Raw genomic sequence first — 15,147 nt, 5'->3', positions numbered from 1 at the left:
AATCTGCAGGACCTGGGAGTATGGAATAACCTCTGAGTTAAAGGGATTGGTGGGGAAGGTTTGAGGTAAAATAGAGGAAATTAAGCCTGTATGTGTCTCCCCCAGCCCTGACCCAATTCCATAGCCTATCTGGGATTCCAAGATGTTAGAAAGACACAAAAACACAGGGAAGGGGAAAAGAAGAACCTTTCCCTTCTCTCTTTTCCCCTCACCCAGACCCAAGCCATCCCAGAATGCATCTGGGTTGCATGACTTGCTCATAGAGCTTGGATGAGATAGGAGTCACTAACTCTATTCTTTCCCATGAGGTGGAAGATCACCAGACCTGCCACTTCCTCCTAGGATCCTTCTATACCGTGTAGATCCTGTTGTTGTTATCTGACCTAATGATGTAAAGAACCCTGGGTATTGCCATTTGCCCAGAGGTACCTTTAGGACTGGAGGGCTTTTCCATTTGTCTTTAGCTGAATTTTCTTTTATGTAGTATCCCATTAGCTCCTGGAGAGCAGGATTTGTCTAGCTCTTAGTATTTGCATTCTCAGTGCTTAGCACATTTAAGAAGTGCTTTTTATCAATCTCTAAATTATTTGCTTAACTTTTATTAATTAAATTATTTTATTCATTTAAAATATTTTTATTTTAATTATTTGTTTTTCAGTTGTTTTCACTCGTGTCCAGCTATTCATGACTCCATTTGGGGTTTTCTTGGCAAAGATACTGGAATGGTTTGCTATTTCCTTCTCTTGGTCATTTTACAGAAGAGGAAACTTGAAGCAAATAGAGTTAAGTGACTTGCCCAACATCACTCAGCTAGTCAGTGTCTGAGGCCAGATTTTAACTCAGAAAGATGAGTCTTCCTGACTCCAGGCTCAGTACTCCATCTATTTTACCACCTAGCTGGCCTTAAAAAAATTAATTTTATTTTAATATGCCATTATATTTTATATAATTTATTATAAAATAGTAATTTATTCCCTTGAGTTATCTAAAACATTTCATTAATTATTAATAACATTAAAGATTAATTTTAAGTTATTAAAAGCATTTAATAACTGATTTTTCATTCATTCATTTATACAGTTATGAGTGTGTTCAGCAGTTATGGAAAGGGAGATTTCATTGGTTTAGGAAGCTCATGATAAGGAATTTCCTCTTCCAATAAAGGTAAACATCCCTCTCTGCAACATATAATCTAACAGTCACCCAGAACACTAGACTATTAAGTGATTAGCCCAGGTCACATAGCCAGCTGGGTGTCAGAGGTAGGGCTTGAACCCAGGCTCCAAGGCCACTTCTCTATTCTCAACAATATGGCCATGGATAGAGATGTTATATATGTTTGATGTGAACATAACTACACAGAGATGTGAGCAATGACTCACAGGAAGTGGTGTAAAAGATATTCAAGGACACGTATGATCATAAAATGAGGTGGTCCAGTCATGGGATATAGGACAAATGAGTAACCCAGATACTGCACTGGTACAGAGAGAATGTAAAAAGCCCCAGAAAAGGATTGAGCATTCACATCCTTTATGTAACATTCATGGGAGGATCTAGGGAAGAGCAGTACAAAATGGAAGGCTATGGGTAGATTGTGAGCTACACCACTAAAGAGAGAAATCTCACCAATGAGGTCCCAGAGTCATAAAAATATCTCAATACCTAATATTTTACAGCTAGTATGTTTTACATTTAACATTTTATATGTATTATACTTTACATCTAATATTTTAGAGGGAATATCCCTAGCATGAAAATTTTCTTAAAGAATTCCTACTTTCATCATAAGGTTCTATAGAACACAGTTCCCTAGTGGATTTATAAGCTCATGAATAAACATTTTTTGAGCATTTACTCAGTAAAACCCACAGCAGCAAGAAAGAGATTTGGTCTAAACAATCACACTGGGAAAACAAAGCTGAATATAAACCCAGATTGCCTGGAGTATGACGTGCAGCTGGTGGGCAGACAGCCTAGTTAGTCCCTCAGTCCTCATTTTGAACGAGAGCTGCAGATGGACCCCAAGTTGGGCCCAGAATCGAGTCAGAGGAGGAGGACGGGTTGGATTGAATTTGGGAAATACCATAGTGCTTTTAGTGCTCTTTAAGTGTTCGCTATCACAAAAAGTCATCTATTTAATGCCAATATTCTCCCACTGAAGCTAAAGAATAAAATGTTTTGTGTCTATGAATCAGGGGCCAGTATAACCTCAAAAAATAAAAACTACAGGTAAGCCAATGGCAGAGTGGAATGATGTGCAGCATCTTACCTATGATCACTTGGGCATGAGAAGTGACATAAAAATGTCATGTAGCTGCCTGAGTCACTTGCCCAAGGTCATACAGTTAGAATAGATCAAGACTTTAACCCAAACCTTATCTCTATCATCTCTCTCTCTATATATCTCAAACCATATCTCTACCCGCTATGCCAGTTTGCCTTTTGGATATTGTCTGACCTCAGAGTAGCTTAAATGGTCAGATAATACTTATTTGAGAGGCAGTCTGGTATAATGGATAGAGGACTGGCTTAATACTTCTGTGTTATAAGAAATGATGAGCTCAATGATTTTAGAAAAAACATGGAAAGACCTGTATGAAATAATGAAGAATGAGGTGAGCAGAACCAAGAGAACTTTGTATACAGTAATGCAATATTGTTTTAAGAACAACTTTAAGTGAATAATTCATTTTTTTAGCTGTGATATTTACTTCTTTATTTGTTTCTTTGAAGTTTATTTATTTTTCCTTCAGTTGTAAGAATTTACAATTTCTTTGAGATGTCATCTTATTAGTTTTCATACATTGCTCTAGTTTTTGTTTGTTTTTTGCACTGAATATAGTGACTTTATTGATGGTACACAATACAGAACTCTAGGCTTCTTCCCCCTATTGCAGGGGTGCTTTGGAGCAAGAATGTGAATGGGACATGGGATCCCTAGTATAGGAACCCAGATTAGGAATGTGGGCTCCCCAGTGGTGGATCTCCTCTTTTTGGCTGGGGATGAAGATCTATGGCTTTCCACTTTACTCCTTGGAGGCCATGTAGATCATGAGGTCTACTACATGGTTGCTATAACCATACTCATTGTCATACCAGGAAATAAGCTTGATAAAATGGTCATTGAGGGCAATACTAGCGCTAGCATCAAAGGTAGAAGAGTGAGTGTTGCTGTTGAAATCACAGGGGACAGCCTGGTCCTCTGTGTAGCCCAAGATGCCCTTCAAGGGTCCCTCTGATGCTTGCTTCATCACTTTCTTGATATCATCATATTTGGCAGGTTTCTCCAGGTGGCAGGTCAGATCCACAACAGATACATTGAGAGTAAGAACACAGAAGATCATGCCTGTGAGCTTCCCATTCAGTTCGGGTATGACCTTGCCTACAGCCTTAGCAACACTAGTGGAAGCAGGGATGATGTTTTGGGTAGCACCATGCCCATCACACCACAGCTTACCAGAGGGGCCATCTACTGTCTTCTGGGTAGCAGTAATGGCATGGACTGTAGTCATGAGTCCTTCCACAATGCCAAAGTTGTCATGAATGACCTTGGCCAAGGGGGCCAAGCAGTTGGTAGTGCAGGAAGCATTACTGATAGTCTTAAGGGAATTATCATATTTCTCATGGTTTACTCCTACGCAAACATTGGGGCATCAGCAGAAGGGGCAGAGATGATTACCCTCTTGGCTCTACCTTTCAAGTGAGCCCCAGCCTTTACCATGGTGGTAAAGACTACAGTGGACTCTACAACATACTCAGCTCCAGCATCTCCCCATTTAATATTGGTGGGATCCCTTTCCTGGAATATGGTAATGGCTTTTCCATTGATCACCAGCTTCCCATTCTCAGCCTTGATAGTGCCCTTGAATCTGCCATGAGTGGAATCATATTGAAACATATAAACCATGTAGTTGAGGTCAATGAAGGGGTCATTGATGACCACAATGTCTACTCCACCTGAGGTGAACGTAGCCCTGGTCACCAAGCGTCCAATACAGCCAAATCCATTGACTTTGACCTTCACCTTCTTGTTTCAGGGATGCAACTTAAGCAGCAGAACCTGGCAACAAGCCAAGGAGAAGTCTTCTCATCTTAAGGAGAGATTGGATCTCCCCTTCCATGGTTCCCCTTTCATGGTCTCAGCTCCTTCCAGCTCCTTGTTGTCCAGCTCCTTGTCCACTTCCTGTTCCATACTGACGCTCACAGTGTTTAGTCCACCTCAGGTCCTTCACAGTTTCTGTTTCTGGGGAGAAAAAGCTGATCTTTTTCGTTCTCTTATTTGGTTTTATGTCCTCTTTATCATTTTTCATTCCAGCTGGTACAATCCGTCCTTATAACCATAAGCCGCCATGGGGGGTAGGAGAAGGAGGGGGACAAAATGTGAAATTCAAGGAATTGTGGAATTGAATCATAAGTCTCATCAGTCAATAGAGTATTCAAGTAAAGTTTTCTTTCATCTTAACTTGAGGCTAACTTCCAAACCCCACAGCTCCTCCTCCATGGGCTGATTGCTCTCAACTCTTGCCTGGATTCACAGGTAGGCAGCTCTCTGTTCCTGTTCCATGTCTCAGCTCACAGTGACTGCTGCATTCCAAGCTCATTGTAGTTTCTGTTTCTGGGTCTCAGCAGCCTTGGTGGAGGTTGTCTGACTCAGGACAGGACAAGACCAGCAAATGTGTCCTCATTGCTGATTATTGAAGTCAAGACGTCACCCATAAAGAGGGGTAGGGTCGCTCTGGAGACCCCAAAATACCAACATGCGGGTCCTGCCCAATGAACTCGACTCAACTCTTCTCTCAGCCAAAGAAAAGTAAAGTTTATTAAAAGTTTGCTTGGATTGGATACAGAGTAAGTCTGTGCTAAGTCATTCTATGGGGCTCTCACCATTCTATGTGGGCTCACACCGAATAAGTCATTTTTACTATTACAAATACCTAAATTAGCTATAAAGGGCATATGAAGAAAGACACTATCTGCATCTAGACTAATTAATAGAAGTATGTATAGAATTTTACACACACATGCACACATACACACACCTACCTATTTGTGCTTAATGGTAGCTATCTCTAGGGTGGGTGGGAGAGGGAAGAAAAAAAGAAATTTACATGATAATTTTATTATATATTTAAAAGGAATAGCAAATTGTATATAATAGATTTGCAATTTCATGTGCAACACATCCTACTGTGTTATGGAAATGCTTGTTTTATTTCATAAATTTAAAAATAAAAAAGAGTCAGGTAGACCTGCATTTATGCTCTGCCTCTGACCCATTGTAGCTGTGTAATTCTGGGCAAGTGATGTGACCTCTCAGTGATCCAGGTAACCCTCCAAAACTAAAAATTCTAAAAGAGGTGCCAGCATCATCCAATCCAAACAAACCATTTGCTAAGCAGTGCTGAGTGCTATGATTAACAAAGACAAAAATTAAAAAGTCCCTACCTTCAAAGATGCTACTTTAATGCTTAGGGATCCTGATACCAGCATTAGGCATTATATGACTCTGACGAAATCATTTACTCTCCTCAATGCCCAGAGCCATCCCTCTAAAGTGGGGGTCCTTCACCATTTTTATGTCATGAGGATCCATTTGGCAATATGAAGAAGCCTATGAATCTTGTCTCAAAATCATGGTTTTACATGAATAAAATAAGATCCATAGGCTTATAAAGGAAATAAATTATATTGAAATACAGGTATCAAATTTTTTAAATTATTAAAATTAAAATGATTTAAAAAAAACTTCGGGGGGGCGGCTAGGTGGCACAGTGAATAGAACACTGGCCCTGGAATCAGGGGGACTAGAGTTCAAATCCGGCCTCAGACACAACACAAAAACTAACCATGTGACCTTGGGCAAGTCACTTAATCCCAATTGCCCTCCAAAAAGCAAAAAATAAATAAACAATAAAAAATAAATTCACAGACCCTCCTGAAATCTATGCATGTGTCTGGGGACTCCAGGTAAAGAATGCCTGCTTTAAGATTGCAAATTACAGATAATTTGCCCATCATCTATCTACCCCAGAGGAGAGTTCCCTATAACCATGAAATCATAGGTCATTTATATCTTTGTTCCTCAGCCTACACCAAGTAGTATTATCTATTTTTAATTTAAGTTTTATATTTTTAAATACAAAAATCTTTTTTCTCCTATTCTCTTCCCCATCGGAAGAAAAAACAAAACAAAATAAATTCCTTGTCACCAATGTGCATAGTCAAACACAATAAATTCTCCTTGACTGTGTTAATATATATGTATGTATGTATATATATATATGTATACACAAATATATATGTATAAACACATTTATGTATAAACATATCTATGTCTTATTCTAAAGGACTCATGATGAAAAATTCTATCTACCTCCAGAGAGAACTGAGGAACTCAGACTACAGATTGAAGCATTTTTCACTTTCTTAATTTTTCTTGCATTTTTTTACAACATGGCTAACATGGAACTATGTTTTACCTGACTTCACATGTATAATGGTATCATATTGCTTGCCTTTTGAATGGGTGGGTAAGGGCTGGAGAGAGGGAGAGAATTTTAAACTCAAAAGATGAATGTTAAAAAATATATACACATAAGTATGTATGTATATATGTGTATGTATATGTATGTATATTATATGTATAATGCATAGTTTTGCATACACACACATGCATACATATCTCTAAACCTGTGTCTCTAAATGACACTGTACTGGCAATCACTAGTCCTGAATCCCAGTTTTGACTTGATCATTTAATGAGTGTGTGACCTTGGGCTTACCATCTCTAGGTTTTAGTTTCCCCTCCTATAAAGCTGATTTAGATCATCTCAAACCCTTTTCAAGTCTATAACTATATGAGAAAATCAACTCTCAGCCTCCTGGGCAAGGGCTCTTACCTAATTCTGTGTTTTCTGTCCAATTCAATTAGCTCACATGGAGAAAACAACTCATTATTGTTGTTTTATGAGTAGTGAATTATTAGTCTGAAATCCCCCAGCCATTTCACTGCTTATGAGGAAAAGTGCTGGGCTCTTCCATTTCAATTTAGGCAACCAATCCTTGGGCTGGGAAGGTGGTGGTACAGTGGATAGAGCACTGGACCTGGATTCAGGAAGACCTGAGTTAAAATCTGACCTTAGACACTTAATAGCTGTGTGACCCTAGGCAAGTCACTTAACCCTGTCTTCCTCATTTGTAAAATGAGCTGGAGAAGGAAATGGCAAAATGACTTTAGTATCTTTGCCAAGAATAATCCCAAATGGGGTCCTGGAGAGTTGGACAAAACTGAACAATAAAATAAACTGGTCTGGGCTTGGACTAAAACTGCAAGGAGGCTTTTGAACTTCAGACTTAGCAAAACTGATTACAGGGAGAGAAATCCAGGAGGGTGGGCTGCTCTGAAGGACTTAGGGTGATGAATGGGGCTGATAAGAAATGGCTATGGAAATATTGCACTGCTCAGCTTTATGCCAGGTACTGCTGGGTCATCTTTTTTGACAGTTGGGAGGAGAGGCGGGCCAACGCCCACAAGAGTTACCCAATTATGGTAAAATATAGATCTGGCCAGTTTCCTGGCAGCAAGGTGACCACAAGGACATCCCAATTATAGGATCAAGTGGCTCATTCACTGAGGAGGAAGGCAGCACAGGGAGTACTTTCCTTCTCTAACACTGCAGGTCTATTTTTATTTGGAGAAGAACAGTGGCTGTTGCTGGTGAACTGGGATACATTGGGGAGCAGGCAGGCAGCTGATGAAGGGAGACATCTGGGAGTATGGGTGCATCTCTACTCTTCTGCCCAGAGATGACCAGCAGAATAGTTGTTGTTATTCAGTCATTTCAATTATGTCCAACTCTTCATGATCCCATTTGAGGTGCTCTTGGCAGAGATACTGGAGTGGTTTGACAGTTTCTTCTCTAGCTCATTTTACAGATGAGGAAACTGAGGCAAACAGGGTTAAGTGACTTGCCCAGGATCACTCAGCTAGTAAGTGTCTGAGGCCAGATTTGAACTCAAGAAGATGAGTCTGGCAGTCTATCCACTGTGCCACCTATTTACCAGAAGAATATACAGGCTACTGAAGATGATTTTGAGTTGTTTTCAGGGCAATGGTAAGAATGCTGAACTGAATCGAGGTCCTTGCCACCACACCTGGTTCTAACACGAAGGGACATTAACCATCTGTGTGAACCTGAGCAAGTCACAAAAACCTCTCTGAGTCTCAGTTTCTTCATCTATTAAATGAGGGGATTTGGTTAGATAGCCTCCAAGGTCTCTATTGGCTCTAAATCTATGATTCTGTTGTTTCTTTTTCCTTAGCTATATGTGAAAGGATAGGACTAGATAAGGTACTTTCAGCTCTCATATTGCAATTCTATGTGGTTGGTTTTAAAGTTCCTTCAGCCCTGAAATTAATATTTACAGGGGACTACGTTTAGACCTCACTATGTAGGGTTTTCCTAGTACTTTCTCTACTATGTAAGGTTGTTCTTAGTACTAGCCTTAGTTCCAGGAAACCATGTTGTTAACTCTGTGTGTGTGTGTGTGTATGTGTGTGTAAGGAAGCCCCAGTGCTAAATCCCATGAAGAACAAAATGTTATAGGCACTTACAAATTCCTTCATACTGTGCCTATTGATGAAGTATTAGGTGCCATAGAAGATACAAAGTTGAATGATTTGGGCTTGTAGGCACATGTAACTATAAGAAAAAGTAATATATGATAAGTGCTTTAAGTGCTGGGCAAACCAAGTACTTTAAGACTTCAGGGGATGAAGAGATCCTTTTCAAGGATGGGAAGATTTCATGGAGGAGGTGGTGTTGGAGCTGTGCCTGGGAAATTAAATAGGATTTTAGTAGGTAGATCTGAGAGAGAGACAGACAGACAAAGAGAGAGGTACTTCAGAAGTAGGACACTGTGTAGGCAAGAACATTGAAGATGTATTTGGGGAATGATGAGTGATTTAGCTTGGCTAAACTATAGTATAGGTACTAGAGACAGAGCTAGAAAATTAGGTTGTCAGATCATGGAGAGCACTGAATCCCAGACTATGGAGTCTGAATTTTCTTCAGTTAATGATAAGAAACTATGGAAAGCTTTTAAGCAGGCTATAACTACGTGACCATATTTGTGTTATGGAAAGATTAATATGGTGCCAATATGTATTTTAGGGAGGAAGGGATTGAAGGAAGAAAAAACAGTTAAGAGATTTTTATAAAAGTTGTAGAAAGCTATGATAATGGTTCAAACTAGGGTTGAGACCTTGGGAATGAAAATGAAGGGATTGATGTAAGAAAGGCTTCAAGAGAAGAATTAACAAGTCTTAGAGAATGATTGGATATGAGGGTGGCACTGAGGGAGAAAGATTTTAACCTTGGTAACTAAAAGAATGGTAACGCTCTTAAAGAAGCAAAGTCAGGAGGAAGATGAGTTGAGTTCTGCACTTGTTGAGTTTGGGGTACCAATAGGATACCCAGGTGGACATACGTAGTAAATAACTGGTAATATGAGACTGGCGCTTAGAAGTTGGGCTTAAGGTATGGATTTAGGAGTCATCTCTACAGAGGTGATAGCTGAAGACATGGCTGCCCTGAGAGTTTTTTTTTTAAGAAGTAGTCAAATCAAGAGGCCTGTATTTAGCATCAATCAATTAATAATAAACAAGCATTACACTCTATGGGGATGGGGACAACTTATATCTTCAACTTCAATATGTGTAACCTCAACTTCAATAACTTTTCCTATAGAGATGATGGACACTGATAACTATATCTTTAAGGAAGAAAAGAATGTTGTAAAAAGAGAATTTGACTGTCATATGGAGACTCTTAGCTGTCATATTGGAAAAATGTATGAGGTACAGAAAGAACTAAGAGAACCTCTTTCATGAGAAACTGAGGGAATTAACTGTCACCTTTGAGGAGGACTGAAGGAACATTCCTTGAGACAACTAAATTTTAACTTGTGCTGGAGAAGGTATGCTAAAAAAAAATTCTTGAGAAACTTTGACTGCCAATGTGAGATTGCTGAATGGTGGCACTATGATTCCAGAGTTAAGAAGTCAGTAGATACAGCTGATAGTTAAGAGGTAACTCTAGCCGAGAGCTTTCACTGTAATACATCACTGAAATATTTCAATGTCTGTATTATTTATTACACTATTAATAAATTGTATAACCAATAATATTGATGTTTATTTAAGCTTATGAAACTAGTAGATTTGAGGAAGAGAGAATGCTTACAGGGTAAGACATTTATCTGGTTTATTTTTTTAAACTGGGGTGGGGGCTCAGAGCTAATTGATTAATGTACATTTGAGAGAAATTGTACATTTCTATTAATTTATAAGAGAATATTACAAGATACCCTTTAATTGTCTTAGAACCTTGGATGAGAATGAATAAGGTGATGAATGATATAGTAGGATAAGGAGGATTTGGTGTAGTTAAGTAGTGTAGCACATCAAATATCCCACTTCTACCTAAGTTGTACATAGAGGTCAGCACTTCTGCTACATATGTGTATATAAGGCAATTGGCAGGGCAGGGGAGGGTGGAATTAGGAAAAGGGTAGGCAAACTACTACCAGCTGTGGAAAAGAAGAAAGGTTTCATGTAAAAGGTGGCATTTGAGCAGTCTTGAAGGAAATTAAAGATTCTAAGAGGAGTAAATCCTTTTAATTTTCAATTGGGAATAGACTCCCTGAACTTCTTTGGCCCTCCATCTTAACATCTGTAAAAATGAACCTAATGGCATTTCCTTCTGAAACCCAAATTGCTCAGGGGAAATCAGGGGATTTGTTCTGAAACAATGGAAAAAAGTCTGAAGACTTATGCCCTGGCCAGTCCTGTGTATTCCTCCCTAATAGAACAGCTCTGGAATGTTTTGTTCATTTCTGGGTGCTTTATTTTAGGTAGAGCATTGACAAGCTCTATTTCCAGAGTGAGATGGCCATGATGGTGAGGGCATTGGGAACCATGCCATGTGAGATCCATTAGAAGAACTAGGGATATTTATTTTATATATTACATATATTTTATATCTAGGGATATTTATCCCTTTTTTTTATTCAGGATATACACAATCGTTGTCTTCAAGTGTTTGAAGAGGGATTCGATTTGCTCTGCTTGGCCCCAAGGAGCAGAACTGGGTGCAATAGGAGGAAGTTGTGGAAGTCCTGAGACAACTGAACATAAATTGTGTCCCAAAGAGAATTCTTGAGAAATTTTGGAAACTATTAACTGTCGTAACTGGAAATTTGGGCTTCATATATGAAAAAAAAATTGCTGATAAAAACTATCCAAAAGTGGACTGAGTCACCTCTCGGGATAGTAACTTCTCCATCACCAGAAGTTCTGGAGCAGACTCTTGAAACCCTGGGTTTCCTTCAGGGTTCAGCTTACGTGTCACCTTTTACATGGAACTTTTCCTGATTCCCAAAGTTGCTAGGGTGCTTCCTGCCCAAACTACCTTGCATCCATTTTGAACACATAAGAGTGTAAGCTCCCTGAGGGCAGGGTTGTTTTTTTTTTTTACTTTTATCCTCAGCACTTAGCACAGTGCCTGACATATGGGACTTGTTGATGAAGTAGAGGGGATTTCTGCTCAGATGAAGATTGGGTTAGAGGAGGTCCCTTCCAATGCTGATACTACATTCTTATGGAAATAGTAAGAAAAACATCCTAAGCAAAGTCAGCTGAGCAAGACTCAGAACTGGGTAGGGGGCAAGAAGCAAAACTTTGCAAGGTAAAAATCAAAAAGAAATTAAAACTGCAAGGATTCTGCTCCCCTCTTAGTTCCCCCAAATCTACAGGAGCAGAAACCTAGTGATTGGGTAGGGCATTTCCCTGCCCATTTCAATTCCAGATTATATCTAGCATTGCTGGACAAGCCCCATCCAAGGACATTTCTCCTGACAATCACTGAGGTAACCGACTCTAACTTTTTTCATCATTGTTCACCTCACTGTCTTTTAAAATCATCTGTATACAAATGACTCAGACAAAGGCACCTGACCTCATATCAGCCCAATTGTGAAAACTTGGACTTAAGTTAACTTTCTTATCCACACTTAATAGATGGAATGAAAAAAAAAGGGTAATTATAGGATTGTAAACTCTTTTGGTCAAAAGGTTAGAGTCTAAACTACTGACCAATTCAACTCAATATTAACTAAATACCTACTATTTGCTCAATATTATTATACACTATGCTGAGATTCTGGGGAATACAAATAAGTAAGACAAAATGCTCACTCTTAAGGGTCTTACATTCTAGGAGGCCAGTTGGTTCAACTTCCTCATTTTACAAATGAGGAAATTGAGACCTAGAGAGATTATGTCAGGGGTGGGGAACATGCAGCCTCAAGGCCACATGTGACCCTCTAGGTCCTCAAGTTCAGTTCTTGGACTGAATCCAAACTTCACAGAACAAATTCCCTTAATAAAATGATTTGTTCTGTAGAACTTGGACTCAGTCAAAAGACCACACCCAAGGACCTAAAAGGCCACAGGTGACCTATAGTTTGCAGGTCTCCCACCCCTGGGTTATGTAGCTGGCCCAAGGTCTCATAGATAACAGTTGTAATCAGCAGAATTGATGACTGTTGGTGAATTAATCAAAATCCCAGAACCTCTCCTCTGCAGCTTTGTTTCAGAGTTTCATGAAATTCCTCTCTGATACTTCCTGATTTTAGATCATGGTTCAGGGTAAAGGAAGAGGGAAGAGAGGATTGTGGGTTAGGTAACATTGGTGCTACAACCTAATGTTTACATAACATACTTAATTTTGACTTAGAATTAACATCAATCTTGAGCTACTACATTATCTCATTTTCTCCTTGAAGCATGCCCTATAAGGTTAACATAGGTATTATTAGCCCTGTTTTATCAATGAAGAAGCTGAGACCCAAAGGGGTTGTGATTGCCCAAATCACACAAAAAGTTAGTGGCAAAGCAGAATCTACAATCCAGGTCTACTGACTTCTAGTCCTGGGCTAGGGTTACTTTTAGTTAATTTTCAGCTGCTTAGGAATACAAACCTGGAGCTGGAAGGGATCCCTGAGATCATCTAGTCCAACTCTCAATTTGCAGACAAGTAAACTGAGGCCCAAAAGGTTAAATGACTTGTCCAAGGTCACTTAGTTAACTATCTAAGAAGTCAGTTCTGACAGTCCTAAGTGTCAGAAATGGTATTTGTAATTTAAATCCAGGTCTTCTGATCTCAGAGTCAGTCCTTTTGCTACCATTTTCACCCATGTTTAAGGGGAATAGGTAATGCCAGTCTTACCTACCCAGTTCTCCTATACAGCACAGGCTCCTGTTTCCCCAACAATTCCTCTGCCCCTACCTCCATTCACTGTCTTCCTCATTTTCACCACTCAGAAGAATAGACCCTCAGGATCCTGAAATATTGACACAGGAGGCTGAGACCCAGCCCTTAGCGTTACATTCCCTAGAGGAGTCTGAGGTGGACAACAGGGGCAGTGCCCAAGAGAATTTATATCGGTTCTGGTCTTGGAACTGGTTTCACAGTCATAAATGTACTCTCTGTGCTCTGGATGTAAGTCTTTCAGACCAGAGAGTGTTAGGTTGCTGATACAGAAACTCCTTTGTGGAGAAAAAGGCAAAGGGAGCAACTTAATCCCATGCCAGGCTCCTGGGTGAGGGTGGGGGTGGGGGTGGGGATGAGAAACAAGCCTTTTATGAAGGAGGTGCTAACAAAGTGACTTGGAAGGAGAAAACTGGGAGAGCTCATGAGCTGTGACTCACAAACCCTATCACAGTAACTTGACTCCAGGATTATCTCAGCTACTTCTGTTCCTATATATCAGAAGCTCTCAAAGTATATATGGGGAATCCCTTTGGGGTCTGCAAGGTTAAAAGCATTTTCAAAATGATATTAAAATGTTTTCATTTTAAATATGATTAATATTAATATAACCCACATAAATCTTTATAAGCAAAATCTCTTTAGGGAGGTCCTCAAAAATTTCAGAAATGTAAAGGGGTCCTGAGATCAAAATGTTTGAGAATTGCCACTAAAGAGGATTTGCTGAGAAGGAACCTGGCCAAGGCATCTGTTTTGTAGAGAGGTATTAATATGATGACAACTAAGCTTTAACTAGGAATTTTCAAACCTGGGTCAGGAGGCAGCTATAGAAATGGGGACAGAGAGAGAGAGAGAGATCCTGGGCCACCCCAGAGCTTGAGAGGTGGGGAAGAACTCAGCCCTGAAGATTTTGGGGGAATCCTCTGTTTCAAAGCAATAATTGTTTACCAATTGTTAAAATAAGCATATGTACTAAATATCTAGTACATGTGAAGCACTATGCTAGGTGCTGGAAAGACAAAGACAAGAATGAAACAGTCCCTGACCTCAAAGAGCTTACAAACTGCTAGGGAATACAACATTTAAACAGATAAGTAAAGACAATACAATTTGAGAAGGAAGATGGTACTGACACATAGGGGTTTAGGAAAGGCTTCTGTATTATGCTAGACATAAACTGAACCTTGAAAGAAGTTCAAGGCTCTTAATGAACCTTTCTGAATGATTCTACAGAGGTGAGAACAAGTATAAAGGACATCTTGTCCAAGGCAAGGAGGTGAAATATGGTATGCTGAGTTTGGAAAACAGAGAGCAGGCTGGTTTGGCTGGAATGTATACATGTGAAGGTAGGCTGGAGACAAACTGTGAAAGGCTTTAGATAATAAGGTAAGGGATTTTTATTTTAGATAATAAGGTGAGGAATTTGTATTTTAGAAGCAATAGGGAACCACTGAAGGTTATTGAGTAGGGAAATGGCATGAACCAAAGGAGTAATATGGTCAGTCTTGTGTTATAAGAAAGTTATTTTTGGCACATATGTAGAGGATGTGTTGGAGAAGGGACAGGCTGAAAGCTGGGAATACAATTATTACAATAGTCCAAATGTGAGATGATGAGAACCTGAATTGAAACGGTGGCCATGAGAGTGGCAAAAAGGATAAAGAAGAGAGAAATACTGTGAAGTTACAATCAACAAGACTTGGCAGCTGTTTGGAGATACCCTCTGGTGAGGCAAAGGGGAAAAGATGATTGAGTTTGCAAATCTGGGTGACTAAAAGTAGAGAAGTTGGGAGGATGTCTAAGTTTGGGCCGA

General features: G+C 39.5%; 1 pseudogene; it reads right to left on the bottom strand.

Moving 5' to 3' along the window:
- Positions 1 to 3,029: 3,029 nt before the first annotated feature.
- Positions 3,030 to 5,592, bottom strand: LOC138146913 (glyceraldehyde-3-phosphate dehydrogenase pseudogene; annotated as a pseudogene).
- Between the last annotated feature and the right edge of the window lie 9,555 nt (positions 5,593 to 15,147).

The sequence above is a fragment of the Petaurus breviceps genome, unplaced genomic scaffold, assembly GCF_028583685.1.
Source record: "Petaurus breviceps papuanus isolate PSGF00001 unplaced genomic scaffold, PetGlider_PUasm1.0 90775, whole genome shotgun sequence".
Taxonomy (NCBI): domain Eukaryota; kingdom Metazoa; phylum Chordata; class Mammalia; order Diprotodontia; family Petauridae; genus Petaurus; species Petaurus breviceps.
Note: the sequence above shows the minus strand (reverse complement) of the source record. Positions and strands in the feature narration are given on the sequence as shown.